The following is a 15,781-nucleotide window of genomic DNA, read 5'->3' as shown; positions in this document are numbered from 1 at the left end:
ATCCCAGGAAGGGAAACTCACAGAAGACATTTAGTGTTCACACAATCACTAATATTATGCTCAAATCGTGGCTTGAATCTTCCAGCTGCAGAGAGACAGCTAGTGGTCAAGAGCTTGGACTGGGATCCAGGATCTGCCCCTCTTGGCTCTATGACCATGGCCAAGTCAGTTTACTCCTTTTCTGTTCCTTCCTCTGCAAAATAGAGATGCTAACGACAGTATCTGTTTCACCAGATGGTGGGAAGTTTGAAATGAGAAATTGCATATAAAGTACACAATGAGTTCCCAATAATGACTAGACATTTTATTTTTACTGTCACATTTTTTGTTCTGCGTGGTTTTCATTTCAAATGTAGTAATGGTTTGAAGTGGTAAAATTGTTAGTCATCTCCCATCCACACTAGGGAAAAGCCATTTTGTCAAAGCCAGCATGGCTCAGGAAGTAATGTTTGTCTTCATAGTCTGTTTGGGGCCCTGTCCCCCCCACAACACACACATTCCCTTCCTCAGGTACCACGGTTCTTCTGCATCCCCCTGGGTCCCCAGGACCCCCATCTCAGCCCCAAATGGGGGTAATAGTAAGACTTGGACTTGACCTCCCAGAGCTGAGTCCCCTTTGACAAAACTCACTTGGAAACTGTTGCTACAAGATCATAATATCCTCCCAGGGAACTTACTTGTGTTTTGGCAGGAGCCTTATACGGATACAAGATCTCTCTCAAAGGAAAACTCAAAAGGTGCTGGGGAGTAGGGCTGTTGCTGGCTAATATATGAGCCCTTTTTCTGGAAAACTCTTTTCCCTTCAGACATTTGATGAATTCCTACTCATATTCTAGGATTAACTTCACACATCCTGTACTCTGTGAAGTTTTCATGCCGCTAAACTCTCAACCTCGCCCCATCAAAGTAAGTCAGATCCTCTCCTCTGCGGTCCCATTACAACCAGCACAAGATGCTACCACGTTAGATTTTAATTCTCGAATTCTCCATTTCCATTTGTGGCAAAATGTCCACTCACCCCACCCCTTCCAAATCATCCTTCCTCTGACATATTTGGCTGCACCCAGCATCCACACTCCTGCTTGTTTCCAGTTGCCTTTGAGGTACCAGGTAACAGTCCTCAATTCCTGTGACTTATTATACAGAGCGAAAAGCTGTCTCTGAATTCTATCCTCTCTCCCCAGACCACAGCCCCACCCTTGGAGGAAAGGTCTACTATTCCGAAAGGAGGAGGTCAAGTCCAGTTTCTAGAATAGAATAGAGCCGTCACACCTGGATAAGTTATGTCACCTTCCTAGTGTGTAAAAATGGTGATGGTCAGTTTTTGTTCCACTAGCAATGTTTTCCTCCCTTTTGCCCATACTCGTCTGACCCCCAGTTCTGAACCATGCATAGCTCCCTCACCTGACCTAGGGCAGGAGTTACTTGAAAGCAAGGATTGTGACACATTCACCTCTAGACCTCTAGGGACTGATACGGTGCCTGGTAGGAAAGTTACTGAGGAGGAAGAAGACGGGCTCCGAGCCCTCGTGACAACCTCCTCGCCACACCCCTTTGGCAACCAGTGCCCCCAGGTGTGGGTAATTTCAACCTGCTGGGGGCTTCTACTCGCCAGGCCCTCATGCAGTGTGAGAGAAGAGCTGTGCCAGGTAAGAGAGGAGATGACTAAAACAGGCCCGACTGTTACCACACGTGGGTAATGACGTTTAAAGTTGGTTTAGCTCTTTTTATTTAGTCCACAATGTGTATATATTCTTATTATTTGACCATCCTTCACAACAGTGGCATTCACAATCAGAGCTTCGAGCTCCTCTCTACCGACAATGGAGCAGGCTTTGGCATCTGACTCATATGTACAGTCTTTGATTGGGATGATTACACTGCCTATTTAAAACAAAAAAGAGGATGATTTGGGAGTAAGGTCAGGAAGAAGGATTTAGTCTTTAGTTCTAGTCAATCATTAAATCCATAGATCTCTGTATATTTTTAAAAAGGATATAAAAATACAATATTTTGCACTGAGCATTTTTGTCTCAAATGTGGTTAATTCTTCCATCTGGCACTGGGAATCAGGCAGACCTGGTGCGGATCCTGCCCTGACCACCTCCTCCCTCTGTGGCTTTGTGCCCCAGGGTCCCCAGTACAGATTTCTGGGTCATGCCCACCTGAAAAATTCTAATTTAGGAAGTCTAAGGTAAGGCCTAGCAAACTACCTTACAATCCACCTCCTAACTCTCAATTTTGAAATAACTTCAGACTTACCAAACAGTTGCAAAAATGGTACAGTGCTTCCATCTAACATTTACCTAGCTTGTCCTAAGGTTCACATCTGGATAACCATAATACAATTGTCGACATTAAGAAACTGACATTGATACGCTGCTGTACTTACCTGGAGTGATACGTATCCAGTTTTCGCCAATTTTTCTGCTGACCTTTTTCTCTCCCAGGATCCCCCATCTCACTGAGTTGTCACGTCCCCTTTGTCTCCTCTAAACTGTGACAGTTCCTCAGTCTTTCCTTGAGTTTCGTGCCCGTGACACTTTTGAAGAGTAGTGGGAGATGATTTGTAGAATGTTGCTTAATTTGTGTTTGATGTTTTCTCCTGATGAGACCGATGTCACACGTTTTTAGCAAGGACACCGAAGAAGTGAAGCCCCCCTCCCAGTGCGTGAAGCCCAGGAGCAAGGCATCATTTATCTTATTACTGGTGACGTTAACCTCGATCGCTTAGTCGAGGCGGCATCTGCTGGCTTACTAGTAATGCTATCAATTGTAAAGTTACTATTTTTCCTTTTTTAATTAATAAATGTTTTGAGGGAGATATTTTGAGACTCTGCAAATACTGTGTTTGTCCTCAAACCTTCACAGGCCGCTGCCTGCAGCGCCTGTTACTATGGTGTCCTAAGGGTGATTTTCTCTTTCCCTCAGCCCTTTTCATTTATTAATTGGAATCCTTTGGTAAGGAAGAATTTTCCCTTCTCTTCAATTTATTTATTGATTCAATTATTTTATGACCTCAGTATGGACTCACGGATAGTTATTTATTCTGAGTTTTAATCCAATGCTACATTATTTGTTTCACTGTTCAGGATAATCTTATTTTTTAAAAGCTGGTAAAGGGAACCATTGCCTTGGCCTCTCTAACTCTGTTTTCTCATCTGTAAAATGAAAATAATAGTAATGCTGCTCTTGCAAGGTTGCTGTGGGGGCGAATAATATCATGCGTATAGAGCCTTCGGCTCTTCGCTCAGCACATGGTGGACTCTCCATACATGTTAGTCATATTGTCACTATAGCCATGACATAAATACACGTGTCAGATAGAGAGAGGAACCAGTGGCATAGTGAAGTGTAGTCAGCTGTGAGGCAGAGGTCAGGAAGACAAATCAGGCAGAAATTCCATTTTGGAGTCAGAAGAACAGGATCAGCTGCTACTAAGCAGCCACTGATGTTGAGCAAATCTCTTGCCCGTCTGGAATGCGATTCTTTGTAGGTAAATACTGGCACCCGTCTAGTTCTAACACTGTGTGACACTAAACTGTCAGATTCAGGGGACGATTCGGTAACTGGCACAAAGTCAGGAAAGAAACCCATAATGGTCCTACAATGCCTTAGAGAAAGGACTAGTTCACAAAAACATAATCCAAGACTTTGCTGCCAGTATAGAAACAGCAAGAAGAGTGAGGAAAATGACACGTGTGGCTATTTCCCATGAGGCTCGCACTCCGTCTCCTAGCGAAATCTCAGTATTTCCCTACACCTGATTGTCACACAAGGCATTTTTTTCTTAGCACTTATGATTACATAATTGTATTTTAAAAGTTCATTGATAAAATGAAAACTTAAAAATGAAATGAATTGTGCTGTTCATCTCTATTGTTCATTTGTGTAACACCAGGCTCTAAGACAGGGCTGGCATTTAGTGTGAGTTCAAAAGATATTTGTTGATTAAATGATGAATCAAGAATGAACAGCCCTGGTAGCCTAGTGGTTAAGTTCGGCACTCTCCAATTTGGCAGCCGGGGTTCAGTTCCCAGGTGCAGACCTAAACCACTCATCTGTCAGTGGCCATGCTGTGACAACTGCTCACATACAAAAAAAAGAAGATTGGCAACAGATGTTAGCTCAGGGAGAATCTTCCTCAGCAAAAAGAAAAAAAGAAAAAGAAAAATTTTATAAAAAGAATGAACAAATTACACAACATACATGTTACAAAAGAGGGGAAAGCGTTTCATAAGAGGATAACACAGATGTATCACTTCAGAGGCATTGTAGACCCTGGGTCAGGAGGAGGATAGAAAATTGTTCCTCATCTCACACAGGTCCAAATTTCCCAGGGACGTGTTAAAGCAGGAGCTGCCATCATTGCTCTCTCTCCAACCTCCTCCTCAGAAAAACGCCTTTAACACTGGGCAGCAAACCTCATGTGGGGAATGAAAGCCACTGGCCCCAGGTCCTGGCCTCTGTGACAGGCTCTGAGCCTCGTTCAGGTCCCATGTTGAGTGTGACTCAGGCGTTCCTCCTCCTGAAGTGAGAGGCATGCACTGAGACAATTCATAAGCGCCTCTGAAAATAACTTTAATGTGCCCTGTTAATTCCACCTCCAGACACACTCCAAAACTCAATCTCTGCCTTGTCTGTTTTCCCAACATCTGCTCCTCGGCTGACCGAACCGTTTCACACAGGCGGTTACCCTGCCATCCTGTCGTGGGGAAACTCTGGCCACGGGAACCACGCTGGGGAGCTGCCCTGCAGGCAAAACCTGAATCCTTGCGGTGCTTCAGTGACCACATCTTGGCTAAGGTCCAGCATGGATGGCGAGTCACCCAGGGGTACTCCGCTGTGGGCAGACCACAGCACAGCAGACGTTTCCGGCATGACCCCCTCCCATCATCTTTGCTGTCTTCTAATTAGTTTTTCAGACAGGAAACTTATAACACCCACTGCAGGCTCCGAGCACCAGGTCACAGCCAGACCTGTGACATCAGGAAGCACAGAAAGTGGCCTGATCAGATGAGAACTTCCAAGACTGACCGTCCTCCCTCCAGCCCTGACGGAGCTCCCATAACCCGAAGCCCTTTATCCTGCAGGTTCCAGGCCTGAGCCAGCGCCCTAAAGAAGAAGAATGTTTGGGACCTCAAGCCCATTACTACTAATAAACCCAAGGACGTTCCATTCTAATAGAAATGGAAGCGCTTTAAAAAATGGTTGCCAAGGGCACTCCAAGGTCATCAGGCAAAGGTAATGAGAGGCAGCTTGATAGAGAACTTAGCTTTGGAGTCAGACCTTCGAATTCCCAGTTAGGCCCATTTCTAACTATGTGATCCTGAACAGTTTCTTAACCTCTCTGCACCTCAGTGGTCTTCGTTACAAAATGAAGACAAGAAACAATTATCCCTCAGCGTTGTTAGTGTTTCACAAGATAATGGACTCAAAAGTACATAGCGCCAATTAGGGGTGCGATCAATGTTAGCTTTCCTTCCCCTCGGCTACAAACCTGCCTGACGGCAGCAATCAAGGAAATGAAGGAAGACAAGGAAGTAAAAATGGCCAAAAACCAGGTTGTAAGGACCATTCCCACTTATCTTTTTCCCTAACTCAGCAGAGAATGAGTCAGACCAAAGAAGGTCAAAGAATCCTTGGGATGAGTGGCAGTGAAGAGTGTGATGAAATCTTCGAAAAGGCACACACGGTCCCACAGTAGGAAGCAAAGCGGGGACAGTACAGGACCAGTAAAAGGGGTGTCTTCATGTACAAGTTCTGCAGATTTTAGAACTTGCTGGGTTACTTCCCAGGGAAATTAAAGAGGGGAGATGGTATGGTTGGAGGAGGGGTTCCTATTTCTCATCACAAAATTACATAACTCTACTTGTGGGTCAGGAAACCCAGAATGCAGGAGAGAGACCACGGAAAGTTTCATGCTTGTTTCCCCTTCTCGCTGTCATTATTTTAAACATGTGTCGTAGGAGGAGTATTGTTAGTTCATGACACAGTAAACAAGAATAAGCAGTTGTGTGGAATTTGGGGTGGGGGAGAGAGCAGTGTATATACACAACTCCAGCCCAGTGTCATCCCATGGTCATTACTTAACACAAATGAAATAGACAGTGTCCCCGGCAGAAGATGGAAGCGATACTGCTTTAGAAAATAACAACCTTGTATACATGGGTGGTCAGAAAAGCAAGGAAATGATCACCACCAAACTCGGGGTGGTGTTACTCCTGGAAGCGAGGGAAGGGTGTGTTCAAGAAGGTAAACAAAGGAGGGCTTCAGGGCTGGCCACGTGCCATTTCTTGATTGAGAGGTGTTCGCTTTGTAATTATTCGTTATACTAGATATTTATGTTTTCTGTTTGTGTATTCTATTTCATAATTTTTACAAGGCCAAATCAGAAAGAAAATTATAACCCTCCCTTCGTTGAGAAAATGAAGAAGCTTAGGTCTAGGTATTTAAACATCTTTCTCAGTTGTTTGTGTTCTCCCCATAGATTGTTATTCTGGAAGAAAAAGGGGAGGGCAGATTTTTGAGGAACCACGAGTAGGCTGCTGTTATACTCCAGGAGAGATGACAGACCAGAGATTGCTTTGATACCAGAGTATGTTTAGAATGTATTTTTAAGAGTCCAATTATTCTAGAGTCAGAATTCAGTGGGGTTCCACAGGATACCAGAAAGTTCTCCAAGGTGTAGGCAGTGTTCACCAATCAGAATCATCAGACACAAAGAAAGGGGATACAAATGGGGTTATGAAATCAATGGGAAAAACTCAGAAATTTTTAAGGGAATATTAAGAATTTAGTTCCTCCAATTCAGGGCATAGCGGAGCCTCGGGGCCTCTATGTGAAGAAAATCCCTCCTGTGTTTGGCATCTCAGTGACTCACCCAGAAAACCATCCACTGCGTGCAGCAAAGAGGAAATGATTCATGGAAGCTTTTGACCTTTGCCCTTGTCATCCTAGTACAGGGAAACCACCCACAGACAGTCTCAACAGAGCTGGAGACAGGGCAGCCAAACAAGGCACAAGAGAATGAGGCACATCCTTTGGCAGAGGCGAGCCAGAGCACCAGGGCAGGGGAATGCACCCGGGGTGGAGAACACAGGATAAGCATTGATTTTATGATTCAGAAAACTTAGCAGCTGAACTGGCATTGAGGACACTCTGGCAGTGTCCACTAGCCTGTTGTCTTGAGGAGTTATCTGAATCCTTCCACATTAGCTGGGGCGGGGGTGGAGAGGTCAGCAGAGGAGAAACGAGACCTGATGCTGCCCTGAATCTCCAGCTGGTGTTTGGTATCTGGAGAATTTGCATGGCTGGCTTAGAGGAAGTAGACTACTCATGTGAGTATGAAAGTTGGAATGAATTTGGCAGTCATTTCAATTTAAGAAGATGGAAACCCAACACCTACATTTGGGAAGGGTGGTGAGTTTACAGCAACTGGTGGAGGAGTCCCACACAATCTGAAGAATCACCCACAGCCACAGTCCAATACTGAAGTTGTCGTTTCAGTTTTAAACAAAATCAGGGTGCCTTCCAAATGCTAATCTCAAAGCTAAATATAGTTCATCAATCACGTGTCAGAGTCGAAAGCAAACATCCAGAGAGGACGAGAAGGAATTCTCTAATTGCCCACATTCCTGTTCACGGAGGTGACATGGTCCTCGGCCTCTCTGCTCAGCCTTCAGCACGAGAGAATAGGCGTGACCCCTGAGCTGCAGAGTTCAAAGGCATTTTCCTCCACTCCAAGGGGACCTTTTCAATGCAATTTCTCTCCTCATCCAAGTCTACAAATGGTCATATAGCTTCCTATATACCTTATAATAAAAGAATATACCACCCCTCCAAAAACATCACCCAGGCCTTGGTCCTCAAGATGAGCTTGGCTAAGAAATCTAGCCCTTGCTGGCTAAGAGACTGGGAATTAGGCCCTCTTACGACACACAGCACAATTCAGAGCTCTGATCTGTGCCTGGTAACTCGAGTTGTTAGAGCACATTGGATATCAGCTGGATGTTCTAGTCAGAGATCAGAAAGGCAGACCAGGGCTGACCTTAGCACCTTTCCTCCCCTTCCAGCCCTGCTTCCCTGTGGGCCATTTTCATATTCTCTCTTCGTACCCATTCCAACATCATCCTGCTTTATTAAATTAGAGAAAGGAGATTAGTCATTTCCAGGTAGACAGGCAAGATTTATTGGTCCACACCCTATTATCGCCCTCAGCGTTCACTGATGGAAATGGAAGTGATTCAGTCTTCTCTCACAGCACAGAATTATAGTAGGATCCTTGGCACACTGCTCAATGATTTACATACAATTGGTATCAGGGAGTCCGTATTATCTTCCCACTTCTCTTTATGAACTGCCATCCTCATTTCTTCCAGTATTTTCAGGTAATGAACTAGCATCTTTTCTGCAATAATAGCAATTTTTTTTAAAAGCAGCTACCATCTATTCAATACTTACCATAAGCCAGGTACCCTACTAAATGTTTTACAGACATGAATTCTTTTAATCGTCATAGTAATCATAGATATAAGTACTATTTTCATCCCTACTTTATAATTGGGAAACTATGAGTTAGAGAGATTGTGTCACTTGCCAAAATCAAGCCAATATGTGAAGGAACCCAGATTCAATCCCAGAGCTGTTGGACTCTGGACTCTGAGCCCATCACCGCCACACTATGAGCCCCAGCAGGCTGAGGGCAGGAGAAGAAACTAGTGAATTATATTTGTTGCCACATTGCTTTTGGTCCCTTTTCCTTGCATTCAGATAGGCAATCATAGCAGGCAGTAGAGGGGAAACATGATAAAGCCTTATTTCCATGTGGACGTCCCGCCTGTCCTCTGTAAATTTTCTCTATTTCTTTCTTACGTGTAAGCAATCAGAAAGGAAGAACCCTAAAGCAGCACAAGTCCTCGCAGTTTCTAGCCTGATTTCCCTATTCCTTGATAATGGGGAATTTGACCTTTCTGAAAAGACGACCTTTCAAGCTTGACCAATAAAAGCCCCATCAGAAACGCCCCATCAAGCACACATTGAAAGGGGCCAGTTGAGTTCACCTTCTCATTTGGAATTCATCTTCTGACCTACTGCTGGGAACAATGGTAAAGATAAGATAAATCACTCTCTTATCTTCTACTTCCATTTTTTTTTTTAAGAGGGTATCCTTGTGCCACAGGGTCCAGCTGCTGGCTATAATACCCTGTGGGTCAACTGTGGTCCTGTGTTTTTTTCGGTTTTTTGGTGCGGAAAATTGGCCCTGAGCTAACATCTGTTGCCAATCCTCCTTTTTTGTTTTTTCTCCCCAAAGCCCCAGTACGTGGCTGAATATCCTAGCGGTAAGTCCTTCTACTTCTGCTGTGTGGGATGCCGCCATGACATGGCTCGATGAGTGATGTGTAGGCCCACACCTAGGATCTGAACCAGTGAACCTCAGGTCACCAAAGCGGAGCCCGTGGACTTAACCACTCTGCCAAAGGGCCGGCCCCCTCTACCTCCTTACCTCCTTTTTTTTTTTTTGAGGAAGATTAGCCCTGAGCTAACATCCATGCCCATCTTCCTCTACTTTATATGTGGGACGCCTGCCACAGCATGGCGTGCCAAGCGATGCCACCTCCGCACCCGAGATCTGAACTGGTGAACCCTGGGCCGCCGAAGTGGAACGTGCACACTTAACCACTGTGCCCCCGGGCCGGCCCTCTACCTCAACTTTTAACCTGAGCTAACCTGTCAGCGATGTATTGAGCATCTCTTCTATGCATCAGGATTATAACAATCACTGGGGAGAATCATGGGAGAATTTGTCTGTCTCCAAGGGGTACATGTTCCCCAGAGCTCGGCAGTTAGTAGCTATTTAGTCTGTTGCTGATGTACAATACGCTGGGTTTCTGATTCAGGACGTCACTATATTCCAAATAATATTTTTTTAAAATTAGCAGCTTAGAGATTCAGGATTTCTTTGGCTGATCAGAGTCCTGACTCTGGGAATAGAGAAAGGATATTGCACAGGGACCCTAACTGTTAGAGCTCAAATGAGTGTCACCGTCGTCGGAAATTTTCCAGGGAAACTAAACTCTTTGGGAGAGGGGAAAGGAATTGTCTTGATTCTCTTCCGCTGATTTAGTTTAAACCCCATATCGTCTCAGGAAGTTTTGTCCTTAAGAACACATGTTCCAGAATCAGACAGCTCTGGCTCAAACTCTGGGTCCCCACACTAGCTCTAACCCGGGCAGGTTGTCTCCCTCTCTGAGGATCAGTCTCCGCCTAAAAACGGGCTGTGAGAACTGAATGCATCTTCTCCGTGAAAGACTGGCGCAGTGCCTGGCACAGACTGAGCTCAATACGTGGCAGCTGACAAAAAAAAAAGGAATCCACATCATATTTTCCCAATCAACCAATTTGAAAAATGTAGATGCCAAAGTCAGGGTGGCCTACAAAAGATAAGGCCAACAGCACTCACCACAAAAACACTGGCGACGAAGCCAACTTCGCTGTCAGGAAGGCCTGTGTAGGACCATCCGAAGGCGCTCAGTGCCTGTTGAGGCACTGCTTTCCCGGGAACGTCACCCATATCACATTCCCCTCAGACCGGAAAGGGAGAACTCGTTTGAGATACCAATGGATGGAGCTTGAAAACTCACACTTGAACAGAGCAGTAGAGTGGGAATTTGCCAAGATAATCAGCAATAACTGGCATCAAAGAAAAAGGCTTTTGAATTCAAACCCAGCTAATTGGCAGACAGAGAGGTCCAGACCGAGGGAGCCGGCTACCATGTGGAGCTGGATTCTGAGTTGCCATTAACCTAGAGTCATTAGACAACTGAAACCAAGTGGCTTGAACCAGGTATGTCTCCTACATCCAGAGCTCTGGATCACATCACTTCTTCCCCAGATAAACCCAGTGGGAGACTTTCAAGTGGAGTTTGACAATCCTGAAACAAAATATTAATGGCAATTGTTCTATATCTTATCCCAGTTGGCAGTCTTACCGTGGACTTGGCATGGAGAGAATCACCAAAACTCGCCCAAATTAAGTTTCATTATTAGGGATGTATAATTGATTTCTGAATGAAACTGAGAAACCCACAAATAACATAATGAAGGTTAAAAAAAAACAAACGCCATTCTGGGCCCTATTGATTAGAGTCAGACAGAACAAAAATGCACAGCAAATCTCAGTATGTAACAAGCCATAGAAATAGAATGGGGGAGGAGCATAAGCAACAAAACAAGCCCGACAGAAGACTGCCAAGTTCTCACAGAACCTACGGAGGACGGGAGGAGAAAACAGAGACGCTGACAGGAAAAGATTCGGGAAGGGAACTGTGGGAAAATGCGAAAGAGCCTTGAGGAGGAGCCAAGATCCCGTGGGTGGGAGAGATGGAATGATAGCCTCCACGGCCGAGGCTCCGAGGAAGTCGCTGGGCTCCGTGGACCAGACGGAAGGACCGGCTCGGCTCCGGCCGGGGCGGGGAGGGGACGGGCCTGCTGCGGCCTCAGCGCTGGGCTCAGGACTCGTCGGGAACAACAGACATAATCATAGGGACGGTGGCACGCCTCCCGAGAGACTTCTTTTCATTCTGAGGTCATCTGTGGGGAGAGGAACTCCGTCTGCTTCCCTCGCAGCTCCCCTGCCCCGAGGGAAGGGCGGGGACGGGTTCACGGCCCCACTGCCAGGACCAGGCGCCCCCGGGAGGGGTGGAGTGTGCTGACCAGCTGGGCCTCGGCCGCTGGGGGCACCCGACAGGTGGTGGCCGCGCTCCCCTCACTCGAGTCCCCCAAAGCGGGGCTGAGAACATCACCTTCTTCCAAACCACCTCCGCGCCCGTTCCCCACCCTTGCTTTCATTTCCCCTTTCCACGTGGGGGAAAGAGGACAACGCCAACGGCCGGCTTGACATTTCCCCTGGGACGTGGAACGCACATCGCCAACTGAGCACACCACAGATGCGCTCGGCATCCTCCCTCCGCCTGAACATCCTGCTCCACCTGAAGTCTCCCCATTTCACTTACGGCAGTGTCATCCTTCCTCGGTCCCCAGTCCTTCTCTTTTGCTATCGCCCCACATCCAATGCGTCCGCAAACACCGTGGTCGCCGTCAGAATATTCCCAGGCTCTCACCGCCCGGCTGTCTCAGCTGGATTTGTGCGAGAGCCTCCTAGCCGGTCCCCGTGCTTCTGCCCTTGTCCTCCTACGGGAACACACGGGCCAGCCGGCTGTTAGACTCTGGGAAAGGTCAGAGCACCCTCTGCTCAGACCCCTCAGTGACGTCCAGGCTCAGTTGGAGTCAAAGTTTCTACAGTCGCCTCAAGGCCGGCCCACTCGGCCCCGGTGCTTCTCTCACCTCACCTACTTCTGCTTTCCCTTTCTTCCCTCACTCCACACACTGGCCTTCTTTCACTCCCTCAGATATGCTACAGTCGCCAGATTTAGGAAATAAAAAAGAGGACACTAATTTTGAGCATAAATACACCCCAAATTTTGCATATCACATACAATCACGTACCCGATAACAATGGGGACATGTTCTGAAAAGTGCATCATTAGGCGATTTCATTGTGGTGCGAACAACACAGAGTGCGCTTACACAAACCTAGATGGTATAGCGTTCCACACACCTAGGCTGAATGGTACTGATCCTATGGGACCACCAGCGTATATGCAGTTCGTCCTTACGTGGTGCGTGACTGTATTTAAAAATTATGTGTTGTTTATCTAAAATTAGTATTTCCTGTATTTTCTCTGGCAAGCCCAGATGTACCCCCACCTCAAGCCCTTTGTACTATTTGTCCTACTGCCTGGAATACCCTTCCTCTAGGATTTGTGTGACTTGCTCCCTCACCTACTTCCGTCTTTTGCTCAAATGTCGCCTTGGGGTAGCTGGCCCTAGTCACATGAGAAATTATCCTCTGGTTCTTCCTATCCACTTTCTCCCATTTACTTTTCTCTAAAACATAATTTCTTTATGTATTGCTGGTCTCCTCCAACGAGAATGTAAATTCCATGAGGGTGGCATTTCTTTTTGTTGTCATTCGACTTTATTCACTACTACATACCTAGCTCCTAGAATATTAGACACTTAGTAGACCATTGATGAATGTTTGTTGAATGAACAACATTCTTAAAGCTGTTGATAATAAATGGCCAACAACTTTTGCACCCTTGTTCACTGCAGCATTATTCGCAATAGCCAAGATTTGGAAACAACGTAAGTGCCCATCAACAGATGAATGGATAAAGAAGATGTGGTCTACACAATGGAATACTACTCAGGCATAAAAAAGGATGAAATCTTGCCATTTGTGACAATGTAGATGGACCTTCAGGGTATTACACTAAGTGAAACAAGTCAGATGGAGAAAGCCAAATACTGTATGATTTCACTCATAAGTAGAAGATAAAAACAGCAACAATGACAACAAACAAATAGATACAGAGATTATATTGGTGGTTACCAGAGGGGCAGAGGGGAGGGCAAAAGAGGTAAGAGGGCATGTGTGTAGAGTGATGGATGATAATTAGTTTTTGGTTGGTGAACATGGTGTAATCTACACAGAAATTGAAATATAATGAGGTACACATGAAATTTATATAATGTTATAAACCAGTTACCTCAATAAACAAATAAATAATAAAAAAGTTAAAAATTAAAATGAAATACAATGGCCAACAACTAATTGCCACTGATTCAAGGGTTTTTTATACTCTCCCCTCCACCTATCTTGAAATTCCTGAAAGAAGCCCATCCTGCTCCCAACAGCAAGCACAGAATAAACCACCTTTCTTGACTCCCTACAACAGAGACTGTCTCGTCTGATGTTGATTTGAAATGTGAAAACTCCAAACTTCCTGAAATGTACATAATGCATTAGCTTACTTTGCTTAGCGCTTCACAGCCTACAAAAATACTTCCACCACACGAACCCCCTTCAAAGGCCTTAAATGCAATAGGCCCAGATTCACAAGGACCAGTTTCACAATGGAAAAACTGGGTTTCCATCATAATAATTACATTTGCAAAGACAGTAATACCCAACCCAACCCAATAATTCAGCACCATCCCTGCCATACTCACCCTGTGGGAAATTTCCTCTTTAGAATCCAGCTGAAACTGTCAATATTGTGACAAATAACTTGTGAAAATATATTATCAGTGGATAACACTTTGATTTTGTATGTGTCTATGTGTGTACGTAAGTATGTGTGGTTTGAAGAGACCAGTAGCCAGCATCACCTATCCTGAATAATACGAGCCTAATTAATTCTTGAACATGTGACAGTTTTATAATCCTCAGTCTTTTTGTTGTTTATGCTAGAGCATGAGAAAACTATACATTGCAATGTGCTTCAGGATCAGCCAATGTTCAGCCCCTCTAATTTTCAACTGGAGGGAAAAAAGCTATTTAGAAACTTAACTCATTTACTAGTTGCAAGCCAGCCTCCTTGAATCCTTGTGGAAAAAGCCAGTGAACACAGGCGTGCCTTATACTGTTAAGGCAGTCGTGGTTCTCAGCCCCAGCTACACACTGGAATCACCTGGGGAGGGTTAACAATTACGAGCCTCCATCCTCTCCCAGAGTATCTAACATAATTGATCCGGAGTGTAGCCTGGACCCTGGGACTTTGAAAAGCTCCCCAGGTGAGGCTAATAAACAGCTGAGGCTGAGAACTATTAAAATTTCCAAAAAAGGCACAGTGAAATAAGCCCTTTTCAGTTTTCAGTGAGAAGCCACGTTTCCAGCTTTTAAAAACTCCTCTCCAGATTATAGTGAAGTAGATGAGTTTGAAGAGAAAAAAAGCTCAAAGATTTTATCTAAAATCAATGTGTACTCTTTGAGGAAAAGAAGTTCTCCAGGCTTTAATATAAACAAAGGCAGTTTCAGCTCAGCGGGCCTGGGAAACTCCCCGGCGAGCCGCAGCCCTGCACCGACTCTCACGTGCCACAACCGCGGCAGCCGAAACAATGACCCACAATGTGCTCTTTATTCACACCAAACACGCCAGTGGACTTCAAAAGAAAATCAACATTTACAGTTTAATTACTGTTTATCCCCTGTATTCAAATCAGCTTTCTTTGGCTGCCCCCTTCTAAATGCTCAGAGGGGAATTTAATCATCTGAACTAATTCTGCCAAAGAATAGAAAGTTATCATTATGACAGCACACTAGAAAAAATCATTAAACAAATGCAAAAGAAACCGTATGACGCATAACCGCGTTGAGTGTTTTTAAAAATCTCTGTAAGATAAAACAGTTCATTTCTTAAGACAATCATTGAGGGGTTAAAAAGCCTGATTTCTATTTCTTAACTGAGTTTCAACTTGTTATGTCTATACCAGCAGCATGAAATGCATCAATGAAAAATATTAGTGCTTAAAGTCAGTGTGGCACCCTCTACACCAGTGCTTTCCAATAGAAATATAAGGCAAGCCACTGACCTAATTTACATTTCCTAGTAGATTATTAAAAAGCAAACAGGAACAGGTGAAATTAGTTTTAATAATTTATTTAGATTTAACCCAATATAGCCAAAATAGCATTTCAATGAAATCAATATTAAAAAATCGTCAATAAGATATTCCACACTTTTTTGTACTAAGTCCTCCCACTTTGTTGGTATTTTATATTCACAGCACGTCTCAGTGCAGCCCAGCCACGGTTCACGTGCTCGACCGCCACAGGTGGGGAGCGGCTACCATACAGGAGGACAGAGACCCACATCAACACACAGCCCGAAAATTAAAGTGAGTATTTTCCCTTCTGGTCTTCACTTTTTGGCAA

The 15,781-nt window shown here is 44.9% G+C and overlaps 1 long non-coding RNA gene across 2 annotated transcripts in view; it reads right to left on the bottom strand.

Moving 5' to 3' along the window:
- Positions 1-12,265, bottom strand: part of LOC123277101 (uncharacterized) — a 102,545-nt gene extending 90,280 nt beyond the window's left edge. For both annotated transcript variants that reach the window (XR_011502710.1, XR_011502711.1), the window contains exon 1: positions 12,015-12,265. This is a non-coding gene — a long non-coding RNA (uncharacterized lncRNA). The remainder of the gene's footprint in view (positions 1-12,014) is intronic.
- Between the last annotated feature and the right edge of the window lie 3,516 nt (positions 12,266-15,781).

Source organism: Equus asinus, chromosome 4 (genome assembly GCF_041296235.1).
Source record: "Equus asinus isolate D_3611 breed Donkey chromosome 4, EquAss-T2T_v2, whole genome shotgun sequence".
NCBI classification, from domain to species: domain Eukaryota; kingdom Metazoa; phylum Chordata; class Mammalia; order Perissodactyla; family Equidae; genus Equus; species Equus asinus.
The sequence above is the reverse complement of the archived record's forward strand: the minus strand, read 5'-3'. Positions and strand labels throughout refer to the sequence as shown.